Source organism: Pseudopodoces humilis, chromosome 1, assembly GCF_049639895.1.
Source record: "Pseudopodoces humilis isolate 2021_Gansu_Grassland_sample_001 chromosome 1, ASM4963989v1, whole genome shotgun sequence".
NCBI classification, from domain to species: Eukaryota; Metazoa; Chordata; class Aves; order Passeriformes; family Paridae; genus Pseudopodoces; species Pseudopodoces humilis.
Window position 1 is genome coordinate 114,550,770 of NC_142200.1, and position 14,699 is coordinate 114,565,468.

Sequence of the window (14,699 nt, forward strand, 5' to 3'; positions counted from 1 at the left end):
AACAGCTTCTTTTGTTTGTGACTAAGTATAATACTTGCTTTTACTTATTTGTGTAAAATAAAGCAAAAAAAATGTGTTTAGTTCAAGAAAGGTGCTTTATTATTGCTCTTGGAATTTTTTCTTGCTTTATTTCATAAATAAGCATCCTTCTAATTGGCAAAAGACAGAGTGTGGCTCTGTAATAAAAATGTTATTTTAAGGTCAGGCCCCTCAAGACAAAAAATCCTTTAGTGCTATTATTAGCAAGTCTTTTATGCAGTGGCAGAGGGCAGGATTGTCAGGCAGTCCACAGATGTCCACAGGTGGATACCCACAAACCTGATCTCAACTGTGTAGTTTAGCTCTACACCCCTGCAGTATTTAGGCTTCTCTTCCCCATCAATGTGACATCTCCGCAGGTTTCTTTGCAGAGCAGCAAGCAAAGAATTATGTTGTTTTCCTGTTTAAACAAGGCAATTTTCATTGTTTTGTAGTTTTCCTTTATCTTTTATTTTGTTTTTTAGTATCTGTAGATGCTGTATTTATTTACTTGAACTGAAAGTTTACTGCATTAATCATATGTTTTGCTAATTGGTCTGGTATTCAGCCTGGCTGAGATCAAGCAAAAAACATATAATACTTCTGGTTTCACAGTGTGTATTTGGAGCTATCTGTATGCATAGATTCATGAAAAATAACCTAATGCATAGGTGAATAGTGTACTTCACATATGCCAAAAACAAACAAAAGGTGCTTCATCAAGCATCCTCCAAGTAAATGAATTCTTAAGCTAAAAATTTTTATCTTAAGAGAAATTTTCTTTTAATAATTTACAGAAGAGACTAATTTGAAAGTTCTTTCATGTTAATGACTTCTGTTGGTAGCACAAAGCTCCAGCATCATCAGCATTCTGCACCTAAACCTGCCATCTGCTGAGGAGCTGCCAGGTACCTTGACTCTTATCAACTTAACAGAGATTTGTTTCAAGAGAAGCTGCCTTCTTCATAAGAAGTTCAGATTGAGCCTTGACACTTAATCTAAATGCTGGAGCTCGAGGGATTTTCCTGGAGGTAATTTTGAGTGATTATTGGTTGATTAAAGTAGTTCTCTGTGTCAGTTTCAATCATGAATTGGCCTTCTATGTGCCAGAGACAAGGGTTTATCTTGCTGATGGACATTGGTGTGCAACTGAGTGTTTCTCACATAAATTGGAAAGAAAAGTTGCATAATCCCCTTTTGCAAGCTGCAGCAAATCCCACAGGGTAGTTCTGCAAACATGTCCATCTAATGCAGTAGCACAAAGCAGCTGAAAGTTAAATACCCCTTTCACCTCCTGTTTTCATAAGGTAGGGTCATGTGTGTCAAGTTTGTTGTGTATGATGCACGTCCATTTAAAAATAAATAGGTATTCTCAGGTAATAAAATTTCAAATATGTCAAAAATGTAATATGACTGAATTGGATATTCATCTTATTGACTATAAACAGAAGAGCTGATTGTAACAAATACTTGATTATTTTGTTTTTTTTGCACTGAGATCAGAAGTATATCTCACTTTTAAGCCTATAATCACAGCAATAATGAGCTCTTATGCCATATTCCAAATACATTATGGTTTGATTTGTAGCAAAAGACAGGTATGACTATGGTTTTCTGCCAGCTTTGCAAGAAGGTACTCAGTTCAGAGGTAAATAGAATTTTTTTGTCCTCATTGTTCCTTTGAAAAATTAGTAAGATTATGATGAAATAACTAATTTAAATAAAAGAATAGTCTCATTTGCAAATCATGTATGAGAGTTGTTTTTAGATTTCAGGTTTAGCATGAAATAAGAATTCTAATTTCTGGAATTTTCTCTTCAGGATTTTTTGTGATCAGTTGCTGTTAACTTAGAATACAGAAAAGTGACCCTGTAGTAATCACATTTCCATCTGCATTAACTTCATCAAGACTCTTACCTGACAGCTCTTGTTTAGTTAGATCTGTTGAGAGCTGCATATAATTTGGTATGCCTGTTTTGGATATTCATGAGTTTGCCTCCTTTTAATCGAGGAGCTGGTATTTGGAAAGGCGCACGTCAGAAAAGATTTCTTTAGGATATAGTGGCACAGATATACAGCTTGCAAAAACAGTAAGTGAGGAGGCTGCTGGGGATGTCACGTTGCTCCAGGGAGATCTGGCGTTGGAAGGGGTCTTGTCCATGAATCCCTTTGTGTGAGGAAAGAGGGCCCATGGGGCTTGCTGTGGCCAACCATCTGGCACGTTGACATTGGACTTGAGTGCATAGCCTGCTCCATGGCGTAGAGAAGGAAATTTCCAGAAAACCAGTGATGTCTACTGCCTTCTGGATTTTCTGGATTATTTGGGGTTGCAGTGTATGTTTTTATTTTCACAGATACGTGTAAATTCTGATGTACGGTGTATAGAATCAGGAAAGATCGCCACCCGTCCTACTCATAACATCTTTCTTCAGGGAAACCTTGACTTTATATTATTCAAGTTATCTTTAAATAGGTCAACATTAATGCAGTATTCCTAAGCCCATATTTTCCCCAATTTCTTGATTTTACCTTTCTTCATATTCTTATTTGGCATTTTTTTTCCCAGGTTCTATAAATTCCAGCTGACATGAATTACTCCAGAGATACATAATTAAGATTCTGCTTATCATATAAGGGTGGAAAAGAAAATAATTTATTTCTTCCATTTTTCTTCTTGACTAATGTAAAATATATTAAAGTATTAAAAGTTACATTAATTTTTTTTCTGTCTCTCTTCTTTGTATGTTATGTCATTTGTACTTACTGTGGCTCTGGAGATTTTTTTACCCTGAAGTTCCTGTGGAAGTGAGTAGCAGGATTATGATTCAGATTTTTACATTTTGGATATTCAGTAAATTCTGGTTTTACATTTTCATATTTTACATTTAATGTAAAATACGTAAATGTAAACGTAAAGTATTTATACAAGAATTATACTGGCCAGTTTTGATAGTGGCAGATGAAAGACCAAAATGTCTCTGCTGGAAGTTTCAGAAATAACATTCCTGTTTTTTGTAATTGAACCTTTTTATGTGTTTCTGAGCTAATACCAAGTAATAGCAGCTGATATGGGGAGGGAGAGGCTTAAGTGGGTGTAAAACTTTTTATCAAGCATTTTTAATTTTTGATAAATTTCTGTACATTATTTAATAAAAATTGACAAGCCATATTAATGGCTTTTATGAAACTTCTCTATATTTTTGTGTTGAATTGTCCTCCATAGCGTGTTGTAGATCTGAATCTTCTACTGACTAAAACTTTCAACTGAATATTGGGGAAGAAGAGAAGTTAAAAATAATAATTTCTTTAAAAAATATTTAAGTGTACTTTCCTTTCTGAAATGAAGCTAATATTAGCTACCTTAGAAAATTCCTTTGTATCTAATGAACATTACGTGTCTTAGACAGCAGAAGGAAATTTGGGGCACAGAAACACTTTTACAGGTTAAACCATAAATTTTTACGTATATACACTTCTCTTCTTCATCTCCTGTCCTCTGCATGATCTCTGCACTAGGAGTTCAAATGTGGTGCCATGAAGGAATAGTGATGTGTAGCTATGTTTTTTTTTAAAAAAAAGGTTATTGTTCTTTTAGATAAATAAATGGTGACTCTATATGGAGAAAATTAGTATTTTTTTGCAAGAGTTGGCCTTATTTGTTGAAAAATGGTGATGGAGGCACAGACGTATTTTAAAATGGGCTGATCCAGGGACATGCCTTTGAAGCAGCTGTGCTGGTTCTGCTTCTGCCAGCATTGTGGTTGCTGACCACTGATGGATGCCATAGTCATTCTGAATCTTTGAATTAATGAATATTTGAAATAGGATTAGGAAGCAGAAGGGAAAGGTCAAATTGAAAACTGCATCAATTTATGTAGTTTTTTGGTCTTAAAATAAGACAAATGAAGCATGAGGTCATGTTACATGTGAGGTTAATATTTACTTGTTCCTGCTCTTCTGTTCTGGTGGTGTTGCTTTTCCCTCAAAATGGTAATTTGTGGCTGCTGCATGACCACATTTGGCAGTGTCCTGTGGAGAGGAGAATTGGATACAGCTTTCTGGTCAGGCATAAAGGAGGTTTCAAAATTGCCCTGAAAATTCAACCAAATTGAGTAAGTGGTTGTGTTGGTTAGACAAATAACAATTGAAGCTGCTAAAATAAACCAGAGCTTTTTATACTGCCCACAGTCCCGTGACACCTTTTAGGATAAAGAGAGTAAGTGCTATTCAGTTGGTCTGGAATGGTTACAGTTGTGAAATAATACTGTTGGCTCTGCAGTTTGTTCTCTAAGTCAGTATTGTACTTGGAGATGTGCTTTACTGCTTGTATCACTCAAGTGCTGCGAGAGTGAAGAGGGATGTAACTGATTTAGCAAGGATGCACTTTCAAATACAGCTATATATTTCTCATTAACAATAAATAAATGAAAAAGAAAATGACTTTTATTTTGCAATGCATCATTCTCTTTAGCATTATAAGCTTACTTTCAGGTTTTCTTCTGAATGTGCAGATTTTTTCAGCAAAGCAATCTATTGGGAATTTACTCAAATAAATCTCTAGGCAGCAGGTTTTTGAGACTTTATTTAAAATAAAACTTTAATGATTTTTTCCCTCATGATCTTAAAATGTTTGATATGATTCAATTTTATTTACTAGACTTAGATTTAGATGTTTCCATTGATTGCATTCTGAATCATAGTAGTTTATCACAAAAATGTCTTTTTCTCAACACAAGCTTTTGAATTACTGACTTGACTTGCCAAGATGTGTGTATTTTGAAAATGTTTCCATGCAGAATATCTCCTGATATTCATATGTTTTAAGATAGAAATCCTGAGCTGCTGACCAGAGGAAGAGTAAATGCCTAACGTGTTCTGTTCTTGCAATCTGTTGTGACCACCTTGCTGTGCTTCTCCCCACACCCGCCCAGGCTCTGAAGAAATGTGCAGAAATAATTACATAGATTAATCCTTCAAAGACCGAGCCTGGTTCTTGGATATATTAATTGCACCTTGTTAGAATTTAGTTGGTTTATTTTTGCACTAACATAATATTAGAACAGTGAGTGTATCGTGAACGTGGTACTGGGCGAATCTCTTGCATAGCTCGGGACATTTGTCCACCAAGCTGATGGGATTTGCCTTTTTTAAATGAAAAAACCCCAGAAACCTACAACTTATCCAAACTCCAGGGACAATGATTTTTCTTGTATCTTTATGTATAATGCTTAGACTTCTAGATTTCATGGAATTCATAAATAATTTGTCCTTTTTTTCTTTACTCCTTTTACTTCCATTTTTCAGTTGAAGATACATAAAAGATACCATGGATACTAATTTTTTTTTTTAGGATAAGAGGAAATGGAACAAAGCAGTTCTGAGGCAGGTTCACGTTGCACATTAAGAAGAAGATCTTCACCCAGAGAGTGATTGGTCACTGGAACAGAGTCACTGGAAGTGGTCATGCCTTCAAACCTGTCAGAGTTCTAGCATAAGGTAGTCAAGTGGTTTAGTTTTAGGTAGTCCTGTGAGGATCAAGGAGTTAGACTTGATTGTAGACTTGATGATTGTGATAGGTCCCTTTCAGCTTCAGATATTCTATGAATCCAGCTTGTGTAGAAATGGAGAGTGACAGTGGTCATGAACACTCTTCTAATGAGAAAATTGCAATACTTAGCATATTGTAATATAAGCCTCGCAAACTGAGAATCTAAGTAGATGTGAAGCATCATATATTTTTAATAAAAAAGGGACAAATGTGCTGAAGGTTCATAACAAAAAAGAAATTACAGATTTCTTGCAGTAATTTTATCTGCAAACCAATGTTTTAGTCAACAAAAACTGTTCAATATTCGCTTTTCCATAAGAAGACAAGTAAAAAGCACAAATGTAAAAGAGCTAAATGAAATATTTTCAATGAATGCTTCTTTGTTCATTTAATCTGAAGAGAATATTTTAGGCATTTTAATTTAAACTGATCTAGCTGCTCAGAGAAATATTTTGACAGGAATTCTATTCATGAATGTTTGTAATTTTCATTGTAGAACATCTGTCTGCCTTAAATCTAGTGAATTTGCTGGCAAAAATGTCATTGCAAATGAATTCTTGTAAATGGCTGGGATACCTGTAATTACTGTATCTAGTTGTAGTATAAATGTATTCCTTGTGTCTTCTGCACAGCAATGTGATTTAGTAAAACGAACCAGTATCTACAAGCAGGATTCAAAGTACATTTTACTCCATTTCCAAAATACTTTATTCCATAGCTGTCTTTAGTGAGAGTAATTTCTCTGTGGTAAGTTCTTCATAAAACTAGAATACGAGCAGAATCAAAATTATTCTGAAATGCAGTATGGGTTTCAGTTATTTCAATTTTAAACATTGAATATCAAACATACTGCTATATACCTGAAATATGTTCTGCAGCTCACAGGATACCTGAGGTTGTAAGACTCCCTCAGCCCCACCCCAGTCAGGTATTTTTCTACAGATTTTTGAGATCTCCCTTAAGCCTTCTCAATTTCCTTTGCTCATTTGTGGCCACTTGTCTTACAGTTAAGTTTTGGTACCTTGTGATATCATGTCTTTGGTAAGTGGAAATTTTGAGGGAAAGTTTTGGAAACTTTCTTATGGGATATATAATTGAAAATTAAATCCTGGATTGACAGATAACAGCATCTTCAGGTTCCTTGAAACCTAGATCAATGAATCGTAACAACATGGATAAAAATACTGAAATTGTTCTAACTGAAAAAAGAAAAACAATTTGAAGGAGCTGTGTAGCTGTCTGAGGCTGAGCTTTAATCCTTTTAGTCACTTCAAGAACACTGTGTTTTTATTGTATCTATATGAATGATGCTGAATGAACCATATGATAGGTCCATTTAAAATTACCAGATCAGTGGTAGATTTGTCCATTTCCCATTGAGGACCATTGGAACACTCTCCATGTGAGTCAGAAAAAGTTGAAGTGAAAAATTAGGATCAATGCCTAAGAGAAAGATTTCTTAACAATTATTTTTGAAATGATCAAATGCAATTCATTTTTGAATACCTCTTCAACAGAAGCCCACTCTCCCAAACTTAGAACTCATCCATACAGAAAGCAAAAGCAATAATAAAATGGATGTTTGTTTCTTCCTTGCAAAAGGATGTGTATCTGCCTGCATTGCCAAGAATATCAGGAATAGTTTCAGTGTCCTATCTTTAAGAATACTGGCAAGTGTTGGGGAGTGAAAAGGGAAAAAGAAAACACAGAGTGCATGATGTTGTTAAAAATTCCTTGAAAAAGGAATTGTAAAGGCTAAGTAGGAACTCTGTAGTGAGTGAGGGATTTTATTCTTGCTTCTGTTTTGGATTCACTGGAGCTTCATTGGAAGTCTTAAAACTTTAGCTAGTGTGCTCAAGCATGATGTTGCCTCATCCTTTTTGTAGGCACTGAAATTAGCCCTGCAGAAATGCATGAATATAGTTCTTGTCTTAGAGATCCTGTCAGCAAGCAAAATTGTAATTAGAACTGTGTCCTGTAGCAAGTATATTATGAATCTCTGGATAAACCAAAATGCACACTGGCTTGTATTTTAATTTTATACAGTTCTGTAGCACTGCTTCCTTGCACAGGTTGGTAGGATATGTACACCTGCCAACTGTAACAGTTTTTTCAGCAGTCAGGATTTTGGTTTGTTTGTTTGGGGCTTTTTTATTATTTTTTGTTTGTTTTTCATTTCTTGCAAATAAATTTTCGCTCACTCATTTGATCATTTTTCCAGGGATGTTTGTACATCACACATCTGATTGGAGTTGTTGCTGTCTAGAAAAACTCATGATCAGATACCTCCGAGAGCTGGCTTTACGTGACATCTAAGTTGACTCTCAGTTGTATTGGATTCAGTGCCCTGATGAGGAGTAGCTGATTTATTCATATGCTGCAGTACGTTTCTCTGTCAGATTTCCTCTGCACCCACTGCTCTGGTGGAACTTAAGACCAGTGTAGCTTTGGTTCTTACTAATTGGTTTCTGTGAAAATGCATTTTATTTATGTCCTGCATAGCTCTCCTCAGATTCAGAATATGAAACAGTATTTTGAAATCTCAGGGTTTTTTTATGGGTTGGAAAGAAATACCATTGAAAAGTTGGTTTTGGGTAACCCAAAGCAAACCACTTTTACTTTACAAATTTTTTATCTTTGGTGTTAACTATGCTCACAACATCAAAACTTTTGGGCAAGTATAGAGGTCATCAAAATATGACCCAGAAAATCTACAAGTAAATTCTAAAAAAATAAATAATAAGCCAGTCATTCAGCTGTCAGTTTAAATTTAAACATGATGCCTGGTTCTTACTACCATGTTCTTTTTTATTGTTCAAGCATGGTGCTCCTGCACAGAGTGCTCTAACACACTTTGGAGAAATGGGGTCTCCAGGCCTGGTGTACAGTAGCCATGTTACCCATTTCCTGTCACTCTCATGTCTGGTGGGGTTTTTTTTGTTCTTCTTGTTTTGTTTTTTGTTTGGGTTTTTTGGTTGTTTGTTTTAAGTTTTTTTGTGGTTTTTCTTTTTAATTTTCTTTTGTTATTTTATTTGACCTTCCTTGTCAAATGTATCTTGCTTTGTGACTCTGTTCCAGTGTAACACTCCTAAATTAAATACAACTGTTGGGAGAGATTTAACTTCCATACATTCTGTGAATGAGTTCTTGTTTTCCAAATTCTTTCTGTTTTCAGTGCAAGGCTAAGCTCATTTTTCACAAAACCTTAACAGAGAAATATGAAGGATTTTTTGATTGATGCTGTATATTTTTTGACTGACTGACTGCCAAAGAGAAGAGGGAGGTAAATCTATTTTGGAAATCTTGAGCATGAACACATGGCCTTAATGGAAAGGTAGGAAGCCTTTATAAAACTAGATGTATTCAAGATATAACCCATAATACAGTCCTCGTTCTAGTGATCTCTGGCAGAAGTTTGAAGCAAGGAGACTTAAGTGACCCTCAGCTGGAACAGAAATAGAAGAAAAAGTGCTTACACTGTGAGGAATTCCTACAAATATAGTCTCTGTCCTCAGAGAAGGGCAAAATACTCTTTCTTAGTAAACAAAAACAGAAAAAGTTTTCTTGACTCTGGTTTAGCCTTTCATCTTTGGAATTGTCTCAAATAATGTCATTCTTTCATTTAGTGTGCTAATTACATGTTCAGCTTGCGAACTATTCCAACATTCATAGTTTTTGCCCTAAAACTTCAACTTAATTAGTTTTTCCTATTCTTGTATTTGTATGGGTGGTGATTAATATTCCTGTCTTATGAGATCTTCTTAACGGGACCTTTCTTCCCTGTGTCAATTTAATTTTGAATTTAATCTTTTCCTCTGATGTGCTTTCTGTCCCTTCATTCTTAATTAATCTGCCAGTTTATGCTGCATTCTATCATCCAATTGTTAATGGAACTAATGAAAAATATTGGACAGAGGGCACATCTGAATACAGGCTGTTAATACATATTTCTCATTTGGAGAAATCATTGTCAGTTACAGCTTGGTCAGTTTTCTCTTAGAGGTTTTTTTTACAAAATTTGCATGGGAAAAATAATGGAAAATTGTGTTAAATGGGTTTGAGAGTTAGTGTATGCGTTTCTTCTCTCCATAAGGCCCTTTACACTGACAAAAGAGGACTTGAGGTGTTTTTTTTATGACCTGTTTTTGACACTTTCATGTTGGGTCTTATTCATCTTCTTGATACATTTTAGGTGCAAAGCTTAATTATTTGGTATTCTTATGCAAATGGAAATTAAACTAGATTGCCTGTAACTCCATATTTCCTGTATTTTCCTGAATCCTAGCTTTTTGTTGGCAGACTTTGTATTTTCCCTTTCCTAGCTTTCTTAAAATTTAGCTACCCTCTTTGAATTCTCAAAGAAAACTGAAAACTCAGACTTCTGGGTTGTTTGGGGGGTCTTTTGTTCATTGGCTGTTTTTGGTTTATTTCTGTTGATGTTGTTTCATTTGTTTGGGTTTTTTAACCATTCCAGAGCTTTGCTGTCAGCAGACAGCACACAGTCTTGTGGTTGTACCCTAAGAGTGTTGCATATGGGTCAAATTCATCCTGACTCCAATATTCTTTCCCCACTGTTATTTATGGACATAATAGTGAAGAACTGAAATGAAACTTTAGACATCTGTTTCTTTGCAATATTTAGACAAACAAGTTGTGGTGATAAGGAGAGCTAATGGAATACAAGCGAGTTTGTTTAGTGGAAAAGCTCAGCTCAACTTCTTCCATAGTTTTTCAGTGGGTGAAGGAGCATTTTGTTGTGCTCTTGCTAAGAAGAAGTTCTCAGATTAAGTCACAGACGTGGGATTGTTGTAGTGTTATGAATATTGCTAATTATATTTTCACCGTATGAATTTTCTCTCTATAAGAGTGAGGCTGATTAAAACTTATTTGTGCCTCCTATGTGATGGTAATGCAAATCACTACAGAGAACTCCCCACAGGTTTATTTATTTCCTTTCAAGCCTGCTTTTGTTGTAGGTGCAGGGATGTGCTGAAGATTCTCTAGGGCCAAGGGCTGTCTTGGCTCAGATCCACAATCCTTTACAAGCATCGAGGGCTCAGAGATATGAGTCTCATAAAGAGACAATTACCAGTACGTAAACTGCTTTAAATCCCCCTGCAGTGCACAATTGTACGGTTTTGCTGTCCCTGGAGTGTCTGTCTTAGCTGGAGAAGTTTCCTTGCTTCAGACAAGCACCTGTTTCAGAATTGCTGGTTCCATCCTAGGCTTCTGAGTCTGCACTAGGAACTCTGGGGACAAGCTCTTGTGTTTTCAGAGTCCTCATTTGAATGCCCCACTGTAAAAAGGACGTGTGAAATTTGGTTTCCTTTCTCTCCAGTTGTTAATTTTTCCCATGTGAATTAGGTCAATTATTGAAGCAAATGAGTGTAGTGTTTATTTAACTGGGGAGTTTAATTCATTGTCTGGTTGCCTAATTCTTTGTATCTTTCCTGACTATTTATGTTTTTCAAGAATGGTTTTCTTAGATTTGTAAAAAATAAGAGTATACATTTGTGCTTAGTGTTTAAATTCTTCCTTGCTGAGCAAGTTTAGAAGAAGCAGTTCTGTTTGATGAGGTACTAAGGTGACTCAGACCTCCATGGCTGGTACATTTTGTTATGTATGCTGCACAAATTGCATGAATATGGGAACATACCATTGGGTAAAGTCATGAAGAATGTGGGCAGCTTCAGCAAGCATCTGAGTATTTTCTACTCCAAATATTAGCTGAATTTATGAATTCTCTGCTGAAACAGATGTGGTACGCTGCTCCCTAAACATGGTGACAGGTTGAATGTTCTCTGTGTTGAAAATGTCCTTTGAACATCTTGTTTCTGTTTTCCAGAAAGCATGTATGAATGAAAAAGACCTGAAAAATAGTCAAAAATCCCTCATAAGGATCAAAAAGAAAAAAAAAAACCCAAAAAAGCGATACATTAAAATCTGCCTTGTAGGAAGTTTTCTACAAAATTCTGCATCTGGATGTAGGTCCTTCATATAAAACAATAGACAATGAAACCACCATTATTAATACTAAATATTCACTTTCTTCTGTTAGATGTAATCTTGGTGATCTATTTCTTAATAGCAGAAAATAGCAAACCCGAGTAATAACGAAATGTTGATTGTGAATATGCCTTTCATTTTCTTGTGACAAGTGGCACACATGAGAAGGTATATGTGAAAAAAATTGTTTTGTGCAAAAATATGGATGTAAGTGTTCTTTCTCTTCATGTCTTAAACTTTGCTAAGGTCAAAAAAAGTTACATGAGATACTGCATGAAATTTGATGAATTACCTGATTTGATTATATTATAAATTCTGGAAAGCTTGCCAACATCTCCTCGTATTTTATTACAGAGAACTCAATTTTGCCCATGTAACTTTCCCCTACAGTTCTGTTTAGAAAATTTCCACTTTCTTTTTTGCATGTGAATATTCTCAGCTTTCCTTTCTGCACCTTAATGGGTGTGAACATTCATCAGTGAGATGCTCTCATTAGAACTATGACAGTACTGCATGCTGCCCATTGAGAAATCCTCCTCCACAAATTGAAATGAAGGAAACTAGGAAATTGTGGTAAATTATAATTACATTGTAATTAAGAATAGGGCTGAAAAATAAGATTTTCTTTCTGATGTAGAACCAACTAAGTATTCCTTAGAGGCACTAAGTTATTAACATGCTAATGATTTTTTTTTTTTTTTAATTCTGACCAAGCTGTAGCCAGCATGAAAATTGCCAGCATTGACATTTAAAAGAGTTTTTGAATTGCTAAGTGGAAAATTGAAGAGAAATTGATGTTTTACAGTAGAGTGGATCTTTGATTAAATGTTACATGCAATCACCAGTTTTCCCAAAAAGGTGTGGGGTGTAGCACACTTCAGGAAATACTGTCCTAGTATTTTATAATTTTATACTCCTTATGTGAATGTGTTTTATGGGAACACGGGTAATATTGTGCTTTGTGGATCACTATTCCCATTTTAATATCACTTCTTGTTCTCTCGAAAAGAGGAAGAACTGTGAATAAATGCCAGAAAGAGAAACAATGCAACTCAGACCTATGTCTCAGGTAACCATATTATTTTCAGTGAAATAGTAGGGAACTTGAATGAAACAATGAAATGAACTCTTGGTTGCAGGAGAACTCATGTCCCATCTATAGCCGCAGGATTATACTGTGATATACAGTTAAATATTCCCAAAGTTTAGCAATTTTATAATATTTTTATAGCTTGCTTTTGTCACAGATTTAATGTGATTTCATTTGAATCTATAATTTGAGAGAAGAACTGTTCTTGCTTTTTTTGATTGGTTGGTAAATAATTATTAGATTAGAAATGCTTCTAAAAGGGCAGAAAAGGGCCCCTTGCTTGTTGTGATCCTTAGATCTACAATACCAAGGCAGAGGATGAAATATCTGTCCTTGAAACTTCCTGCTAGAATGCTCTTTGTGTTCATGAAGATACATGAAATGAGTGTTCTGATTGCTGCTGTTGACATAGAAGAATTGATGTTTACTAAGGTATGTTGGATGTCTTTAACATCTGAATATTATGAATTAAATTTATTTTGTTTCTTTTTGGCAGCCAGTAGTGTGGATTTAATAGGTTTTAAATCAAATTGCTGGCTTCAGAGCAAGTTCATTAAGGACTTTGATAATGAAATATTAGAACAAGTGAACTGCATTTCAACATGAGTTAAGGCAAGCACAAGTTTAACCAGGTTCGTGAACTGGACTGAATTTATTAGGCTTTCCTTATCTTCTCTTTTATGTTATTAATTGAAAGAATATGCAAATCAAATAAAAAGTCTGAGGATGTGAACCCATAGAAATTAAAGATAAATACATGGTGGCCCCTGAAGTCCTGAGTTTCAATTTCTGAAGAATATTGATGTACACCAGTTCTGGGCTTTTCCCCTGTGATCTGGTTGGAGATTTTTCACCTATCCAATAAAATTTGATTACTAAATTCATGGTGAAGAATTGCATAAACTTTTGGAGATGGTGAGCTGATGATGAAATGCCTTGGTTCCTCATTCCTTGCCGATGAGTTCTATTTCTGTTATAAAAAAACAAGAGTTAGGAAGCTGGCATGTCAGACTATCCACTTGCTGCTGTAAATCCGTGTCCCTCTCTTCTCACCCTTTCCCAGGAGATTTGGGTTTTATGCCTGTGCTAGGAAACCTGCATGTCATCCTCTTCTGTCAAGTAACAGTATTTGAAACAGTCTCTCTAGAAGGGAGCACAGGTGCTATTTTTGCACAAGATCATGCTAAGTTCAGTGGTGGTATTGATTTATGTGGAGTTCAGACAACACACACTGGAAATACTGCATACAAATACAATTAAGATGAGCCTAATTCAACTTTACTAGAGTATGAACAATAAGAATTTGTTTATAAAATAACTTTATTTCTATTGAAGGCCTAATGTAATTCAGGTTGGGGAAGCTCCTGATGGCGTTGTTATCGCTAGGATGTACTCTGTGTATGTGTGGGAGCATGTGTTGGTCTCTGGTAGATGACATTGATGGCATTGCAAGAGGAGCTCAGTGCACCATGGAAAAGATGGAGAGGTCAGGTAATGAATGATTCATCCGTGCTCAGCTCTGCCCGGGGCGGCATTGGTGCCTGGTGGGGAAGGAATGACGTGCGTGGGCGCCACAGATCGTGATTCCCGTTGTGCAGCTGGATGCCGATTTGTTCCAGCAGGAGTTTTGGTTAGTCCCTCTGTGCACTGGTTTTAGTTTTCAAATGTTAGGATTGTCCTTTTCATAGGGCTGCCTGAGCTGACAAAATCCTGATTTTAACTTTGGTTCCTGTGCAGGCCACTCTGGTTTTCTACATTCTCTGTGCTTGCCGAGATGAATACAGCTCCCCCTCAGCTGGGTTAAAGAAACATCATAAAAATTCAGGTCATCCCAAACATGATACAATATTTTCCTGAATTTAACCAGTAAAGCAAAATCCAGGGAGTCTAGAAGAAATAAATGAACCAGTTGTAAATTTTATCCACAATTTTTATGGAAAAACATTTCCTGCCAAGCACCTGTACTTAATCTATTACTCAAATGCAGCTAACTTCTCACTTGTTGGGTAATTCTTAAATGTGTGGGAAGATACATCT

At 35.7% G+C, this 14,699-nt stretch overlaps 1 protein-coding gene across 3 annotated transcripts in view; it reads left to right on the plus strand.

Annotated features, from left to right (window-relative positions):
• ZNF385D (zinc finger protein 385D) overlaps window positions 1–14,699 on the plus strand; it is a 411,842-nt gene that overhangs the window by 52,889 nt on the left and 344,254 nt on the right. The window contains exon 1 of one of the 3 annotated variants that reach the window (XM_014248779.2): window positions 5,493–5,514. The exons of the other annotated variants lie outside the window; for them this stretch is intronic. The gene's annotated coding sequence lies outside the window, so the exon portion shown is untranslated. Of the gene's footprint in view, window positions 1–5,492; window positions 5,515–14,699 lie in introns of those variants that run through there. 3 annotated transcript variants of the gene reach the window in all.